Source organism: Bubalus kerabau, chromosome 1 (genome assembly GCF_029407905.1).
Source record: "Bubalus kerabau isolate K-KA32 ecotype Philippines breed swamp buffalo chromosome 1, PCC_UOA_SB_1v2, whole genome shotgun sequence".
NCBI lineage: Eukaryota > Metazoa > Chordata > Mammalia > Artiodactyla > Bovidae > Bubalus > Bubalus kerabau.
The window spans coordinates 160,301,699-160,320,114 of NC_073624.1; the positions used below are offsets into that span (position 1 = coordinate 160,301,699).

The 18,416-nt window shown below is 40.3% G+C and overlaps 1 protein-coding gene and 1 non-coding gene across 5 annotated transcripts in view; both read left to right on the forward strand.

Annotated features, from left to right (window-relative positions):
- The window catches only part of NRG3 (neuregulin 3), a 1,228,440-nt gene that overhangs the window by 257,178 nt on the left and 952,846 nt on the right, over nucleotides 1-18,416 (forward strand). The window lies entirely within an intron of this gene.
- On the forward strand, nucleotides 17,787-17,859 carry TRNAW-CCA (transfer RNA tryptophan (anticodon CCA)). Its single transcript has one exon. It is a non-coding gene; the product is annotated as a tRNA-Trp (tRNA).

Sequence of the window (18,416 nt, forward strand, 5' to 3'; positions counted from 1 at the left end):
GTGTTGGAGAAGATTCTTGAGAATCCCTTGGATTCCAAGGGGATGAAACCAGCCAATCCTAAAGGAAATCAACCCTCAATATTTATTGGAAAGACTGATGCTGAAGCTGAAGCTCCAGTACTTTGGCCACCTGATGCGAACAGCTGACTCATTAGAAAAGACCCTGATGCTGAGAAAGATTGAAGGCAGGAGGAGAAGGGGATGACAGAGGACAAGATGGTTGGATGGCATCACCAACTCAATGGACATGAGTTTGAGCAAGCTCTGGGCAATAGTGAAGGACAGGGAGGCCTGGCATGCTACAGTCCATGGAGTGGCAAAGAGTTGAACTTGACTGAGTGACTGAACAACAAGCAACCAAGTGAGAAGCAAGTCTGCACCAAAGGAACTGAGCATTTTTCCTCCCGTGAGGATGCCTCACGACCATCAGCCATCTGTGTCAGCAAAAGGCATTTTCCCAGTTTTCTTATCAGGTGAAGCCAAGGCTGAAAGTTGATAGGGAAATGATTCAGTTTTGGCATATTCTTTGTGAGGAGGCTAAAGCGGAGTCCTGCAGAAAGGGGAGGGGATATGACTGGTGGCCTAAGATGAAGCTGACAACACGGAATCAGTTGGTTCAGTCACACATCCTCATTATCATCCAGTGGAGGTATAGACTGTGTTTCAGATAAAATATTAAAGAGAGGGCTGTTGATGGAATTGTCTGAAGGCAGGGAGCTGTTTGGTGATGAATCTGGGGTATGAGTGCGCCATTTGGCCCCAGAGCCTACACTCATGACAGCATCATGCTACCCCCGTGTTTCTACCTATGGATGGATGTCATGCTGCCCTTGATGAGCGACCACACTCTCAGAGACCACACACAGACCACTGTGACATTCGGCAATTTTAATATAATTAGGTTGAATCATGGCAAATTGCTGGTATTTGACTATTGTTACATTAAAAGAAATGGTGATTTTGGGTTGGAAAAAACAGACAAAATGACACTGATCAGAGGAACCTGGGGACACACACTGAGTGCAGCGCAGACCGTCGGCTGAGTCCTCTAACGGTAACAGGGCGTAGGGAAAATTCTGGCCGCATCTGAAGAAGGCCTTAGATTTGTAGTATTGCATGAATGTGATTTTTTTAAAAAGTATTATTTATTAATTTGGCTGTACCAAGATTTAGTTTCAGTATCTTCTATCTTCCCTGATGCATGAGGGATCTTTTTAGTTATGGCATGTGAACTGTAAGTTGAGGCATATGGAATCTGATTCCCTGGCCAGGAATGGAACCTGGGCCCCCTGCACTGGGAGCAGGGAGTCTTAGCCACGGGACCACCAGGGAAGTCCAGTGTCTTGGTTTTGATAATTGTACTATGCCAGAGGTTAACTTTAGGAGAAATAGGGTAAAGGATGTGTAAGAACTCTGTTGTATAGAACTCTTTGTTATATATTTTCAGTTTTTAATTTTTTTTTTTTAGATTTAGTGAATCTAAAATTATTACAAATAAAATTTTATTAACAAATTTTAATTTGACAATGGCGATTTCATTTTATACAGATCTTTAATAATTATAAAATACCTTTTTATATGATACTGGAGACTTTAGCTGCTTCCTCTCTGTTCTCCAGAAGCACTTCAGATTTACTTCTGCTCTAGCACCTACCATTCTGGATATATTTATTTGTCTACAATTTAGTTGCCCAAACAATGCTGTGATCTTTTCAAGGCAAGGACTGCATTCAAGTCTTCCTTGTACTCCAAGCAGTGTAAGGCACAAAGTAGATTCATGTTTGCTTTTTTTTAAACAAATGAATACATTTATTAGTCTTTATGGCTGACAAAAAGTGATAATAATTTTAAGATGCACTCCATGTAGTCAGTTCCAATCACCACTTGCTAGGTTGTCTCCCCAGATAAAAGAGAGAATAAAGATGTCTTATAAGCATTTACAGTTCATGGGGTTGCAAAGAGTCAAACACAACTTAGTGACTGAACAACAATAAGCATTATAACTGAGCTAAAAAATATGGAAGAAGTTCCTGTCTTTTATAAATGAAGATAGCAGCAATGACAAGAGTTGCTTAGTCCATGGTAAGGAAATGGAGAAGCTCAGCATGAAGTCCTTCATACTCAAACTCCTGGTTCCCTTTGGAATCAGCATGAAGATTCTGGAAAGGAGTAGGTCCAGGTATGTTCATGGACCTGCCTTCTCCAGCTGAGTCATCAGAAACAAAGAATTGTGCTGACCTTTGAGGAAGGAAGATCAGTGTGTTATTAAGAGTTTTCCTTTGCATAAAAAAGAGTTTGTGGCTGGGGGAGAGATAGTATTAAACTGGAATGGGACATAGGCATATCTTCAGAGTTAAAAGGGGGCCACTTCCATGCTGCTATCATGCTGGTTTATGTTTGCTTTTATTTTTTTCAGTTTTAACAACTTTATTGAAATACCGCTCACCCATTTAAAATGTACAATTCAGGCTTCCTTGTTGGTCCAGTGGTTAAGAATCCACCAGAAAATGCAAGGGACATGGGTTCTATCCCTGGTCCGGGAAGATCCCACATGCTGCAGGGCAGCTGAGCCTGTGGGCCACACTACTGAAGCCCCTGCTCTAGAGCGTGTGCTCTGCAATAGGAGGGGCCAGCTTAATGAGAAGTGTGGGCGCAGCAACTTGAGAAAGTCTGCATGAAGCAACAGAGACCCAGCACAGCCAAAAATAAAATTAATTAATTAAAAAGTAAAATGTACAATTCAATGGCTTTTAGTGTATTAAAGATATGTATGCCTATAACCACAGTCAATTTTAGAACATTTCATCACCCCAAATGAAACCCTGTATGTTTTAGCTCTCACCTCTCCTCCCAGCCTTCTCACCACTCCCCAGCCATAGGCAACTACTAATCTGCTTTCTGTCTCTATTTATTTTCCTGTTTTGGACGCTTAATATGAATGGGATCTTATGCAACCCATTGTTGTCCTTTGTGAGTGGCTTCCTTCACTTAGAATAATGTTTTTAAGGTTCATCCATATGAACAGACATCAGTATTTCATTTCTTTTTATGGCCAAATTGCATTACATTGATAGATGTACCTCGTTGGTGGTGGTGGTGATATAGTCACTAAGTCATGTTTGACTCTTTGCAGTCCCGTGGACTGTAGTCTGCCAGGCTCCTCTGTCTGTGGGAGATCTTCGGCAAGAATACTGGAGTGGGTTGCCATTTTCTTTTCCAGGGGATCTTCCTGACCCAGGGATTGAATGTGCGTTTCCTGCTTGGCAGGCAGATTCTTTACCACTGGGACACCTGGGAAGCCCATACCTCATTATGTTTATCTGTTTATTGAGTGATGGGCATTTGGCCTGTTTCCACCTTTTGGTTAGTGTGAATAATATAGTTGCTAGCATCACTGTACAAGTTTCTGTGTAGACAAGTGTTTTCTTTTTCTCTTAAATGTGAACTTGGTTTTAGTTCAGTTATTCCTAACTTGACACATAAGGAGTGCCTCCTAGAGAGAAAGACTAATAGAATCTCAACATGCTGAAAATTTAGAATAATTTTTAATGCTCACTGCCTTTCTGCATCTCAGTTTATAAGTATCCTTTGTAGATAAGTTGTGTCTCAAAAAAAAAAAAAAAGTTTTTAAACATACACACGTGCACATACAAGCTTGCATAAGGATTCAGCTAAAAGTAACCCTCCTGAGACGCCATCTGGAGAAAGAAGTGCAGACCTTCCCATAATGCTGCAATTGCTCAGGAAATGGGGCAGCGTCTCTTTAGGAATCTCTTCAGACTGGGGTTTAAGCGCCATGCTGGAAATACTGACTGTGTGTTACCTTAAATGCCCCTTATTTGTAGCTGTGCCTAATCAAAATCATTTCTGGCTATTCCTGAAAATCAGAACTTTTCCTGGGAACATCTCCCTGATGAATCAACAGAATATTGGCAGTGGTCAGGACGCAAGCTCCTACAGGGCCAAGCCTAGGTCTCTCCTCTTCTAGAAGAGGGCCTTCTCACAGTGCAAGTGCCCTGTGCATTTGCTAAACTGACATGAATTGAGATTCAACGAAAAATAGCCCCTGGTTAAAGGATTTATTTTCATTACTGCTCAGTTTTCTCTTGGAAAAAAGCCGACTCTGGGAATCCATTTATTGTGTACTCTCCCAGTAAGTCCTGCTTTTCATAGCAAAAGTTAATCAAGACCTTTCATCCTAACAGATCACTTGCCTCAGATATGGGCCAGTGGGGGCTCAGAGCTGTGGCTTCTTCCTACATCTCTTCTATACTTACCTTGTTCCCCAGACCTTGCTGACCCTCTCAGAGGCCTGCTCACTCAGACGGTAGCCTGAGCTGATGCTTTCTCCAAGCAGGCTTTCTCCTAGTTCTACCATCTCTTCATGGACACAGGGTAAATGTAAAGGAATCTTCAAGACCAGCCCCCATGCTCCCCCACCCCCAGTATAACCAGATTCTTCAATTGTGTGACATTTTGTTTGCAGGGCAGAAACAAATTATGTAATCAAATAGGGACACTGAGCCTGATTGATACTTCAATCAAAACACCCAAGAAATCCAATAATTTTGGGTTTGACTTTTGTGCTATTTTTAATTGGGGCTTCCGTGCTGGCTCAGACAGTAAAGCGGTAAAGCATTTGCCTGCAATGCACAAGACGCAGGTTCAATCCCTGGGTTGGGAAGACCCTCTGGAGAAGGAAATGGTAACCCACTCCAGTATTCTTGCTTGGAGAATTCCATAGACAGAGGAGCCTGATGGGTTACAGTCCATGGAGTGGCAAAGAGTTTGACACAACTTAGCAACTAATGCTATTTTTAATGCAACTGATTTGAAAGGCTCTTGGAGAGATGTCTGAACCTTGCAGCAACCTTTTTTTCTGGATCTTGTGTAAGAGAAAATATCCTCTCCCTCCAGCTTGACACCATTACTAGTCATTCCAGTTCCCTTAGAAGTAAGGCGTTTGATTCCCTCAGGGGCTTGGTTGTTCAGTATGTGATGTAATCAGCTCAGGGAAGCATAGCTTTAAGAGGATCTCAAAAGACCATCAAGCCCAGAAGGGGAGTTAAAACTCTTATCTAATACAGTTATGTAAAGTTTAAAAATAAAATAAAATTAAAAAAAAATAAAAATAAAAATAAAAAAAAAAAAAAAAAAAAAAAAAAAAAAAAACTCTTTCCTCAAAGGAAAGAGAATATTTATAATAGAATTATACTAGATTCAAGAGTAGTTACAAGGAATTTGGTCTATTATACAAAAATTCTTTTTCTGCCATTTCTTTTTTTTTTTTTTGGATGCCTTATCTAGCCCAGTGGACTCCCAAGTATTGTGGAATCCCCTACAACTCTAGCTTCTGGGGAACTCTGAGTTTTTGCTGAAGTTAATAAGTAAAAGAAGACGCTTTTTTTACTGAAGACGCTTTACCACTAAGTATACCAGGCTACAGTTACAAATTCTTGTAAATAAAATTTCACGCAAGCAGGCATTTTTATGAGTAATCATTGTTTAACCTCAACAAATTGAATTTTTTATATCCAGAAATGAAACAACAGTGACGATACTATCCTAAAACAATGGTTGAAGAATTTACTCAGTCTTGTCTGATTCTTTGTGACCCCATGGATTGTAGCCCATCAGGCTCCTCTGTCCATGGAATTCTCCCCCAAAAGAGTATTGGAGTGGGTAACCATTCCCTTCTCCAAGGGATCTTCCCAAACCAGGGATTGAACTCTAATGTCATCTCTTGTGTCTCCTGCATTGGCAGGAAGATTCTTTACTGTCTGAGCCACCAGGGAGGTAGATCCAGGTAAATTGTTCCTTACACTTTAGTATGGGGTATCCTTTTATTAGTTTACCATAAGAAGAAATCTCCAAAAAGAGGGAAAGAGAGAATCTTTAATAGCAAAGTTTAAGGGCAACTCAGATATTAATTCTTAAACAGCCCTCTGGTTTCCTGAGTAGCTAATGAAGCACTATTTAGCTCTTAAATGTCTTTTTTTAGACTTTACAGGAATAGGAAATGCTGTGTATCAACATTTAATTTAGAAACTATGAATGGTTTCAGATATACCATTTTAAATGTTTTTACTTGGGGTGAGGGTTATTTCAGTGACGTTTACTTTTTTGGGAGCATAATTAGAGGATGAGGCTCTCATACATTTTCAAATAACTAAACCTTGTCCACTTAAGAATGTATATTTTCTGTTTTCAAAATTTCTGAAGTGAATCTTTCTAAAATATAATTGTACAGCCATTTCCCTTTGGGAAAAAAGTGCTTAATATACATATAACTCTTCTTAATGACTCATGGCTTGATGCCCAAATGAGTCTTGGTGTCTGGGAAAGTAAGATTTAAAAAGAATTCTAGTTCACGAGGTCTACCCTCCTCACCTGTCCAATTTAAAGAAGAGAGTGGGGGCTTTAGACTTCCTGTAAATTGCATAGCTACTCCCAATTTGATGTTCTGAGATTTCTGCACAGCTCTCCCCTACCAGAAATCCAATGGCTTAGAGATTTGGTTTCATTATAGAAGCCCTCAGTTGGCTCATGACTTTACGTTTTTGCCCTGTCTCTCAAACTGCAACCCACTCCCTTTCCAAGATCCAGCATCGTGGAGCTATTGACTTGTTCTAAATCCAGCCCCATGGTTTCACACCCCACCAGCTCTTACATATACCGCCCCACCCCCCGCCCCACAATTATCAAGGATTCTTTCCCCTCTGGTCTGTTTTGGGTGTGGGACAGCCACCTAGCTTTATCTTTCATGGCTCCCATTTAAGGGTGACTTCTTCTATGAAACTTTTCAACTCCTCCAGGGGGCAAGGATTGTTCTCTCCGAAATGCTCTTGGTATTCTCTACATATCCTTGTTTCGGCTCTTGGCTGTGTTTTTATCATAGTTTGAGTGTACATCTATCTCCTCTTTTTTACGTTGAAGTATAGTTGATTTACGGTATTGTGTTTATTCCTGCTGTACAGCAAAGTGATTCAGTTATGCATATACATATAGTTATTCATACATATACATTTGTATATTTTCCTTTATGATTTATCTCAGGACTTTGAATCCAGTTCCCTGTGCTATACAGTAGGACCTTGTTTTATTCATTCTGGATGTAATCATTTGCCTCTGCTAACTGCTAGCTGCTAAGTCGCTTCAGTCGTGTCCGACTCTGTGCGACCCCATAGACGGCAGCCCACCGGGCTCCCCCGTCCCTGGGATTCTCCAGGCAAGAACTCAGGAGTGGGTTGCCATTTCCTTCTCCAATGCATGAAAGTGAAAAGTGAAAGTGAACTTGCTCAGTCGTGTCCGACTCCTAGCGACCCCGTGGACTGCAGCCCACCAGGCTCCTCCATCCATGGGATTTTCCAGGCAAGAGTACTGGAGTGGGGTGCCATTGCCTTCTCCGTCATTTGCCTCTACTAACCCCAAACTCCTGTTCTGTCCCCCCTGCCACGGGAAGCACAAGTCTGTCCTCTGAGTGTGTTTCTGTTTGCAATAGGTTCATTTGTGTCATATCTTAGATTCTACATGTAAGTGATATCATAGCTGACTGTCCCCATTAGCTCAAGGGCTGGCTCTTTGCTGTCCACCATTCTGGGTCTGTTTCTAGCAGCTCTCCAGGGGGACAAACTAATTGATGAACAAAGGGTACTCTAAAGTGTGTGTCACTTCCTCACCTTTAATCCCTGTCATGTGGTTTTCTCATGTTTTTACTTAAAACACAAATTTGTTTTGTATGATTTAATTTTGTCAAATTATTTATTTATTGAATGATGATGAGATAAAGCTTGGAGAGTCATTTTGTGTGTGTGTGTGTGTGTGTGTGTGTGTGTGGTGGGGGCACTCCACACATTGTCCCTCCAAGACCTAACAGTCTTCTCCCAACTGAAGACAAACTGCCTGTAAGAGCCTCCTGTCTTTTCACTAGGCAGGGCCTGATGTGTGGCATTGCTCAGAGGGTCTCATGCAGAAGCTCAGGTCTCGTGTGACCAGAGCTTAGAGCTAGCAGGAGCTACTGAACCTTGTAGAGCTTTGTAGCCTGCCCATCTCTATCTTCTTCAATCCTGGATTACTCCAAGCTACTGAACGTTAGCTCTTTTGTCTGCAGATCTGCACTATGCATGTGAGTTACATTTTTTCCCCTCCATGGGCACTCTGAAGCACCACTACTTGCTCCACTGCTTGATCATTCAGTCTTTCATTTCCTCTACATCAGCTGTTGAAACGGGGTTGTAAAGATTGAGTTGGAGCATACAAAGTGTGGAGAAGAGGGCGATAGCATCCCCAGAGACTGATTCATATTCACCAGCTATTACTATTGTTAGGATGACTGTCAAGCTTCTAATCCTCAATTCCTGACTCACTGCCACTGTTCTAGGATTTGCTCTGCTGACCTTCCCATAGCTGTAAAACCAGATCAGCCCAATTGATTGTAATAATTATAAAGTTAGGGTGACTAAGCTCCTAGTAAAGACTCTTAACATCTTTTTTGAAAAAAATGAAAGTCCTATATGAGCTTTGGTGCATATATATTTTTAGGCTGTGCCTTAGCCATCAAGGGGCCTTTTCCTTTTCTGATTCACGCCTCTGTTAAGAATAGTCAAAGTTGCCAGAAAAATGGTTTTTGGACAAGAAAGAGAGGTGAGATTGTGTTAAATTAGGAACTCAGAGTCAAGAAAAGATGAAAAGCTATATTTAGAATGGGGTTTGGACTGAAAATGACTGTGGATCTTTTTCTTTTTTAATAGTGTGAGAAATGCAGCCACAGGTTTGAAATGGAACTATTTAAACATTTGTTTCAGCCCAGTTGAGAAAAAGAGAGAGCCAGTTTCTCCCCAGACCTCAATATTTATCTTTAGGATGTAAAAAGAAGTGAGAGACTGGATGACCTTGTTTTTGCTGAATTTGATCTCTCTTGCCTTTTTTCTTTCTCTTTTGCCTTTTTGAGGGGGGATCATGTGTATTTTTTTATGCTGAAAATAGAAGATTTTTTCCCTTGCAGTAGGCATGGAAGGTTTAAAAAAAAAAAAAAAGCACCATAGCACATGCAAATGGTGTTAGAGAATACGAACAGGCTGCTCCATGATCATGGAATTCCATGGACTGACTATCCAGATTCTCCATTATGCCATGGTTGCTCCTTCAAATAGCCTAGCATCTCTGTGGACCATGTTTACAGACACAGCTTAGCCATTAAGCAAACTTAATCTCTCTTGCTTAAAGGCAAACTGAATTGGTATTGTGACTCATTTTCTTCCTTCCTTCTTTGCTTCCTTTCTTCTTCTCTTCATTCTTTCCTCCCTCCTTCTTCCTTTCTTTTCGTCTCTCATCTGTCCACCTACCTACCTACCTGAATTTTTTTTTGGATGGGTCTTATACAGAGTTATACATAGGCTATAAAAGGGTTGGATGGTTTTATCTACCTTGCTTATTTAATCTACACAACAATCATGTTCGATAGGCATCATTACCCTCAAACTCCAAATAAAGAAACTGCAGTGTAAAGAAGTAAATTATTTCCCTAGTTTCACGGCCAGCGCGTGGTGAAGACTTGGAGCTGAGTCTTTCTGGCTCTGAGGAGTTCATGCTCTTGACTGCTCATTACCTACAGTCACTACATACATTTTGTCCTAAATTTGTGCAATTTTTGCCAAATGACACATGGCTGCCAAAAACAACCATCTGAAAACTGACAAATTCATTCATGCAGTTATATGGGGAGGTTTCTTTTTCTGTTTATCGTTGTTCTCAACTTTTTGTTATATTGATAGAGTAGTGCCGTGCTGAGACAGAGTAGAGAAGGGTCATGTATCCCCAGTATTTCTAAAATTTGGGGTGACATTTCTGAAAACATGAGCACCTCTCTTCCAGTTTTGGGGTAGAAATGGTGTGGTTGCAGACTGAGGGTGATGGAGAAAGAACCCTGTGCTATTTGGTAAGAATTCCACCTCTGCTGTTCCCACCTTGCAGTCCAAGGATAGTGTTGCTAGGAAAGATGACATAATTAATTCCTAAAATAAATGAATGCTTTTAATGCAAATGAAAGTATTATTTTAAATTAAGATGGATTATGATGGTCGTGTTGGAAAATAACATTTCACCTAAAATGAATCAGCCTGCCCAAGAAGCAGTGATATATATGGAACAGCTTCTCCACAGAAAGGCTGAGCCATTTCTTCTCTAGCAAGTGACCCAGTAAAAGTGCTATATATACACCCAGGTCCTTTCCAACTGTATAGGCGATGATGGGAAAGAATGACTCAGCCTAGTAACGACAGGAGACCCATGGAAATGGTTTCTTTTTATGGATTTGGTCTAAATCTCTGAGTTTCTTTAAAAGTTTTAGGCCATTTAAAATCAATAGTAATATTTAATATACATTTTATAAAAAGGAAATACATCTTTTAAAAAATAAATTCAGGGCTATCCCATGAGTCACAAATGAGCTTATTAATTGGGGTCCATAAGAGAATGTAGAAATTGTATGCATTATACAATACATGATGCCTTGTGGGCCTCTGTTTTCCTCTTCACTCAAATTATGTAAGTCAAATCAGGTATTAAATTTGCTTTGCTACATGTTTAAATGAGCATTAAGGGATATTTCAAATGCATTAACTAGAAACACCACCTTTAGCAGCCAACATTGAATTTATCATTTTTGAGGACTAAATTGGACAAGGATTAAAACAGGACAGGAAGTCTAGTTACTCGTATAATTGTATAATTGAGTTTGATTGACATTTTAGTGCCTTAATATTGAGAGTCATGAAATCAGTTGCCAAGAGCTGTGGATTCAGGGCCATCCATGAGCCTACCACCACCACTGCCCTGCCTGTGGGAGACTCATGACTGCTGTCTGTTTTCTGGCACCCATCCTCTGTCATTTTCTTCTTCTGCTTCCTCCTGTCCCTGCAGTAACGGGTGCCATCAGCTTAACCTACCTTGTGTGGAGCAAAATCTGTGCAAAAGCACCAACTGCATCCCCACTGGCAGTAGGAACATTTATCTCTGACATTCCAGTTTCTCTACAAGTAGTCCCAACTAATACAACTGCGAGTGTCCCCTGCTTCCTTAAAACTGACCCATCTGCTCTGTGCCGTCCCAAGAAAGCCAGGGTTCCACCAATGTGCTTCAGTGTGGCTGCAGGAAATCTTCCTTCTCATCCCTCATTACTCTTCATGACACTATGATCTTCTGACATCTGTGTCCAATTCCACCTGCCTCTCAGAAGTTTTCAGGGGAGGTATATGAGAGAGTAGAGGGGCATAGGCTTTGGCATTAGACTGAGGGGCACATATTGATTCTGCCACTGCCCCTGTAAGTAAACATCTTGGTTTCTTCAATTCCAATCTCGGGGGAAATAGTTCCCTTGAAGAGAAGATTCAGGGAGATACTCACCTGAAATGCTTTGCACAGTTATCAGTAAATGGAGGGTCGATTCCTATTTCCTTCTTAACACACACACACCGGCTTTCCTCATGCATATATATGTTTTATACTGTTACCAGAAAATTGTGTTGAATTATAGAGAGCTTATATAACAGAGTCCTTTGGGTCTTTGGGATGATTTTATTCAACCATTCTTTAAATTCCACTGGCAAGAATATGAAATACGTGCTTCACATCCCTGGACCTCCTGCAGAGCCATTATCAGAGGCATTTATTTATTTATTTGTGTGTGTTAATTTTAAATTTTATTTTATTTTATTTTATTTTTCTTTTTTTTAATTTTTCTTCTTTTAAGAACTTTTTTTTTAAATTTTATTTTATTTTTAAACTTTACATAATAGTATTAGTTTTGCCAAATATCAAACTGAATCCACCACAGGTATACATGTGTTCCCCATCCTGAACCCTCCTCCCTCCTCCCTCCCCATACCGTCCCTCTGGGTCGTCCCGGTGCACCAGCCCCAAGCATCCAGTATCGTGCATCAAACCTGGACTGGCAACTCATTTCATACATGATAGTATACATGTTTCAGTGCCATTCTCCCAAATCTTCCCACCCTCTCCGTCTCCCACAGAGTCCATAAGACTGTTCTATACATCAGTGTCTCTTTTGCTGTCTCGTACACAGGGTTATTGTTACCATCTTTCTAAATTCCATATATATGCGTTAGTATACTATATTGGTGTTTTTCTTTCTGGCTTACTTCACTCTGTATAATAGGCTCCAGTTTCATCCACCTCATTAGAACTGATTCAAATGTATTCTTTTTAATGGCTGAGTAATACTCCATTGTGTATATGTACCACTGCTTTCTTATCCATTCATCTGCCGATGGACATCTAGGTTGCTTCCATGTCCTGGCTATTATAAACAGTGCTGCGATGAACATTGGGGTACACGTGTCTCTTTCCCTTCTGGTTTCCTCAGTGTGTATGCCCAGCAGTGGGATTGCTGGATCATAAGGCAGTTCTATTTCCAGTTTTTTAAGGAATCTCCACACTGTTCTCCATAGTGGCTGTACTAGTTTGCATTCCCACCAACAGTGTAAGAGGGTTGCATTTAATAAACGTTTATTGAATAGAATGTCATCATAGAGGTGGTAAATCAAGATAGATAAAACCCTGGACTCTAGAAATAAACTGCCCGTATTTTCACTGGTAAGGTATTTCTTACCAGTAGTATGACCCGAGTAAGTCACTTCACCTCTGTGTGCTTCAGTTTCCCCATCTGTAAAATGAGGCTAAAAGCACTGCCTCTCGTGCTGTTGGGAGAATTAAATGAATTCGCACATGTTTAGTGTTTAGAAGCATGCCCAACACTAGGTAAGTGCTCTGTTATCACTGTTTTACTTAATAATAACTGGTTATTATTTTTTAAAAGTTGGTCCTTTGTGGTTTCTTACATCAGGCTTCTCCCACAGGTAGGACCTTGACTGTCTTCAGAGCAGTCAGAAAGAACCATCTTTTAGACCAATTAAGTTGCGCTCTTTTCCCCTTGGCATTTGGAAATTGCTTATGGCGTAGTATCTGCTTTGTTTGCTTTTGCTTGTGGCACAGGCATGCGAGTTCTCACGACTCGGGGCCCAATTTGCTGGTGTATTTTGCTTATTACTCTCCCTTTGCAGACACTTGGTCAGACTTGGCCTTTGCGCAGTCTGATGCTCACTTTGATTCCTTTGTATTATCTTTCTCTCGGTAATGAGGGTCGAGCTGCTTGCATTTCTCTCTCCTACCTCAGTTTCCCAGGTGACATTGCACAAGAGCAACTGCAGCCAATTATATGATTGTTATTCTTGGGCACTGTCCTCCCTGAATACTTGTCAATTTTCTGACCCTGGTACTCTGACCTGGGTGAGATAAGAGGAAACCTGGCAGTGTCCAGCATATAGAATTATTTTACTGAAAAGGAACTTGCTCTGTAGTACATGTGGCATAATCCTCACTTTCCAAGAGTTCTTATAATTCTCATTAAGTCCATGAAATAAAAATTAATATTTCTGACTCTAAAACTCCCAACCTCTTTATACTATGTGATGTCCGTTGCTATTACAATTTGTTTTCTCTCTCTCTCATTTATATCCTCAGTCCATCCACTCTGTGTTACCAGCTCAGATTTCTCTACAGTAGAATAGGTCGTGGGCCAGAGAGCCCATTGAGAATGATCAAACACCTAAAAACCCAAGATGGAAGTTGGTAAAATGGAGTCATGTGGAAATACGTTCAAACATTTGCACCACATTTGTTTGCCTTGTGTGCTGATTTTCTGCGGTCTCCTCGTGTGTGTGTGTGTTCGCTGTTCAGTTGTGTCTGACTCTTTGCAGCCTCACAGACTGTAACCCACCAGGTTCCTCTGTGCATGGGATTTCCCAGGCAAGAATACTGGAGTGGGGCACCATTTTCTGACCCAGAGATCAAATCTGCGTCTCTTGTTTCTCCTGCATGGGCAGGTGGATTCTTGACCATGAGCGCCACCTGGGAAGCCCCTCAAACTCCTCTTCTGTAGAACTGTTTTTAGTGCTGAATAAACAAGAGTACAAAGAGCACCTATCATGGTTTCTTTTACATATAAATGTGGCTCCATAATTAAAAGACATACTCTTAGAAATATTAGGAGATAATTATAAGATTTGTAATAATTGTATAAATATGAGCATTTTGTTCCCCTTCCCTGAGCTCCAAAGTCACTCATTTCACCCCCAAAGAGAATGCCTTGTCCCTGCTGCTCATTTTTTGTTTCATCTCTTCACTGTTCATGCTCTGGGTAACAGGCACCAGTCTTGAATTTTGTGTATTTGGGTTGAGGGGTTGAAAGCACAGAGGGTTTTGGAGACCACTTTTCCTCAGATTACCTTCCTTTCAATATAAGCACCTGTTTCTTGTTAGGTAAACTAGACTTAACCCTTCACCATAAGCGTGATCACCCTGCTAACGATGGGTGCCAGCACCGTCTTCCAGTACCACCTTCTGTGTTCCTGATGTATGCCCTCAGATGACCCTTCTGCGAAAGCAGGGGAACCTGAAACTAGGGTTTAAGGGTGCAGTTCATTCTAACATCCTGTTCTTCCATCTGCTAGTCACAGTAGTTTCTGAGGCAGGTCTAAATCTACCAAATGTAAGCCTTAGAATTCTAAAATAGTAGTTCTTAACCTTGATGTCCACACTAAAATTATCTGGAAAGTTTAGGAAATGTGGATGCCTGGGTCTGACCCCCAGAGCTCTGGATTGAGTGATTTTGGAGCATGGTTGGAACATCTGGTTTTTATAAACTGGAAAGTGGCAATCAATACGTTCTTCCTTGGTGTGCTCTCTAGGACTACCTGGATTCACAGGGGAAACCAATTTTGACATCTGATATTTAGGACTGTCCATCTATCTCAACACTTCAGTTTTGCATATTAATTAGATGTTAAGGAAAAACTAGATTTTTCTCAGGCCCTTGATACAATTATTTAGATGCTGTTTTCAATATTCATCCATCCATTCCTTCATTCATCTCAGTAACCTCATTTAGACAATGAAGAAGAACTACGGAGAGGTAACTTTTGAATCAGTGAGCCCTAGGTTTGTAATCCAGCATCTTGAGCAAGAGACTTCAACTTTTGGGGCTTCTACATCCACATCTGCAAAATGGGGTTAATATAGGTGTTGTGATGATTAGACAAAATTAGATTAGATACATTTGGTGGAAATTCACATGTAATCCTTGCCTGATATACATGAAGTTCCCAAAGAACATGTACTTCCAACCCTAATTAGTATGCATAGAAATGTTTAACAGTTTTGGATGCCAAATAAATGTTTTCTAAAGGAAGAAAGGCATGGTGTAATCTTTTGCTTCTTTTCAGTCATCTGTCATTCATCACAGACTATTGACTTGACACAACAAAACATCATATCATCCAATAATGGCTTGATGTTCAGCTTCTCAATAGACCAGTCGTCATCCCCTGTTGACAAACACGTTTTACTCAGAAATGGCATCAAAATGCAATATTTTCCCTGTCATGCTGAACTATGCCTTGCTCACTGACTCCCTCATGTTCTCAGCTCTCATTACCCTTTTACTTGCTCTTACCCTTTTGCTGTCAAGTCACCTTACTTTATTTATTTAATAATCTGACAAAGATGAAAGAAATATTATCATGGGCGTATGAAACAATTGAAATGTCCTTTACTGTCATTATTTTCATTTAGATGACAGAAGAGTCTCCGTTGTCGTAAATGTAAGTAACACCTGTGTGTTTTGTAATGCACTTGTGCAACTATCTGTGTGTGTTTGCTTCCTATCTTCCAAAATTAGTTTCCTGAGGTAGACTTTATGTACAGCTCTGGCTTGGCGGTAAAGAATCCTCCTGCCAACACAGGAGATGCAGGTTCAATCTCTGGGTTGGAGAGATCCCCTGGAGTAGGAAATGGCAACCCACTCCAGGGATTCTTGCCTGAGAAATCCCATGGGCAGAGGAGCTTGGCAGGCTACAGTCCATCGGATCACAAAAGAACTGGACATGACTTAGCAACCAAACAACAGTAACTAAGATTAAGTGATCTTCACCAAACTACTGTTTATGACAGTCTGAGGACATTATTTTAAATTAAAAAAATTTTTTTGACTATGCCACATGATGTGGAATCTTAGTTCCCCAACCAGGGATCCAACCTGCGCCTAAGTTCCCTGCACTGGAAGCACAGAGTCTTAACTGCTGGACTACCAAGGAAGTCCCTGGGGACATCACTTATAAGTCAGTTCAGTTCAGTCGCTCAGTCATGTCAGCAACCAGCAAACCTGAAATAACATCTGGGTGTGTGTGTGTGTGTGTCCATGTGCTCAGTCAGTTCATCATGTCTGACTCTTTGTGACCTCATGGACTATAGCCACCAGTCTCCTCTGTCCATGAGATTCTCCAGGCAAGAATACTGGAGTGCATTGCCATGCCCTTCTCCAGGGGATCTTCCCATCCCAGGTTTTGAACCTGTCCCTCCTGCATGTCCTTCACCTCAGTCAGATTCTTTACCGCTGAGCTACTGGGGAGTCTGAAATAACATCTGCTCTAATTTAAAGCAGATCTAATTTAACTAACACAAATCATGATTTTCTATTTAACATGATGCGTATTCTGTTAAAGTTATTCCAACAAATAATAACTATATATTACTGATTCATAAAGAAGTATTTCAAAGAGGCTGTCAGGTAGATGCTCCCTCAATAACCTGGGATAGCTTGATATCTAACCTATAAAAGCACCTTTCTTTACCCATCCCAACCCCTGCCTTTCTTCCTCAACCTTATCTAATAAAGGAAGGGTGCTTTTCTCCTAATTTCTTTTTTCTTTTTATTCTTACTTTGTCAGAAATATCACTCTCACTCTCCCCTTGATCTTTGATCTCTCCCTCTCTTCCTGATCAGTCTAACCAATTAAAACAAACAACTAGAACACTTCCTAAACTTAGTACCCCCTCCTCCAGCTGCCTGACTTTTTTTCTTAATATCTAGATTAAAGAAAAACTCATATGGCATTTCAAGTTCAGAAGTCATTGACTTAAGTGATTGTTAAAATAGGTTAGTAGCATTTCATTTCTACTTTTCCACCATTTAATATTTTAAACTTTTAATTTCAAGTAAATTTAAATTCACCGAAGACTTGGAAAGGTAGTACAAAGATGTCTAATATACCCGTTCCCTTCTTCTCTTACTGTTACTATCATGCATCGTTATGGTCCATTTATCAAGTAGAAAATAGCATTGTTACAGTGCTACTAACTCACTTGCAGACTTTATTGGGGTTTCACCCATTTTCCCACCAATGGCTTTATTCTGTGCCAGGATCCAGTCAAGATTATCTTACTGTATTTAAATTTCTTAACATTTTGACTTCACTGCAGATTTTGACCTAAAGATCACTCTTTCATCCTAAAATAGTTTCTTTCCTTGTTTACACTTCCCTGGTTTTCTTCCTATCTTTGGCAAGTTCTTACTAATTTCCTTCAACATTTAATGATTGAAATTCTTTAGAGCTTGGTCCTGGTTTCTCTTTATCTCCTTGCTGTTCATAGTCAGTTATTACATGGCTTCAGATACTGTTGCTATGTTGGTAACTCGAAACGCATATTTTATAGGCTTCTTCTATAGACTCCAGGTCCTCATATCCTTATATCTTCTCCAGATCTTTTTATCCCCATTCTATATATTATTAACCTCATTTAGGTGTGTTTGGAGTCAGATTCATTATCTTTCCTTCCCAACTGAACCTTTTCCAGTGTCCCTTACTCACTTGCTTAGGCAAACACAAGGTGCTCATTTTTTTTTTACTTTGGATAACACCTACCCAAAGCCTTCCCTGGTGGCTCAGAGGTTAAAGCATCTGCCTCCAATGCAGGAGACCCGGGTTCGATCCCTGGGTCAGGAAGATCCCCTGGAGAAGGAAATGGTAACTCCACTTACCCAAGTACACACACTCATACATTCAGAATATTGTCCAGAATATTTCTTTGCCGTCACTGATGTTCATTTAGGTCAGGTCACCGTCAGATCTCTCTGGACTTCAGACCCTTGTGGAAGAAGAAAAGTTGTTCTTTCTGCTCAGAAATTAATCTGTTAGGACCACAAGCTTATTTTTCTCAAAATAACTATAGGAATAAAGACAAGATGAAAGATCTTGATTATGGTGACCATAAAATTTATTTTGCAAACAAGGACACTTAAGTAGGATGGGAATATATTAATAGTTATTTCAAGACTACAGCCAAAGAGCAGATTAGTTTCAGGCAGATTGGAGGTATAATCACCCAAATCCTTTTTTTTTTACTAGAAGGTAAATTTATATCACTAATGAAGATGTAGACTTACATAATAAAAATAGAGGAGCCCTAGAAATAGAAATAATGAATCAAATGTCCACAATGCTGTCATATAAATTACCATTCAGGAAATTAAATCCAATTTCCTTTAACAAACAGACACTCTT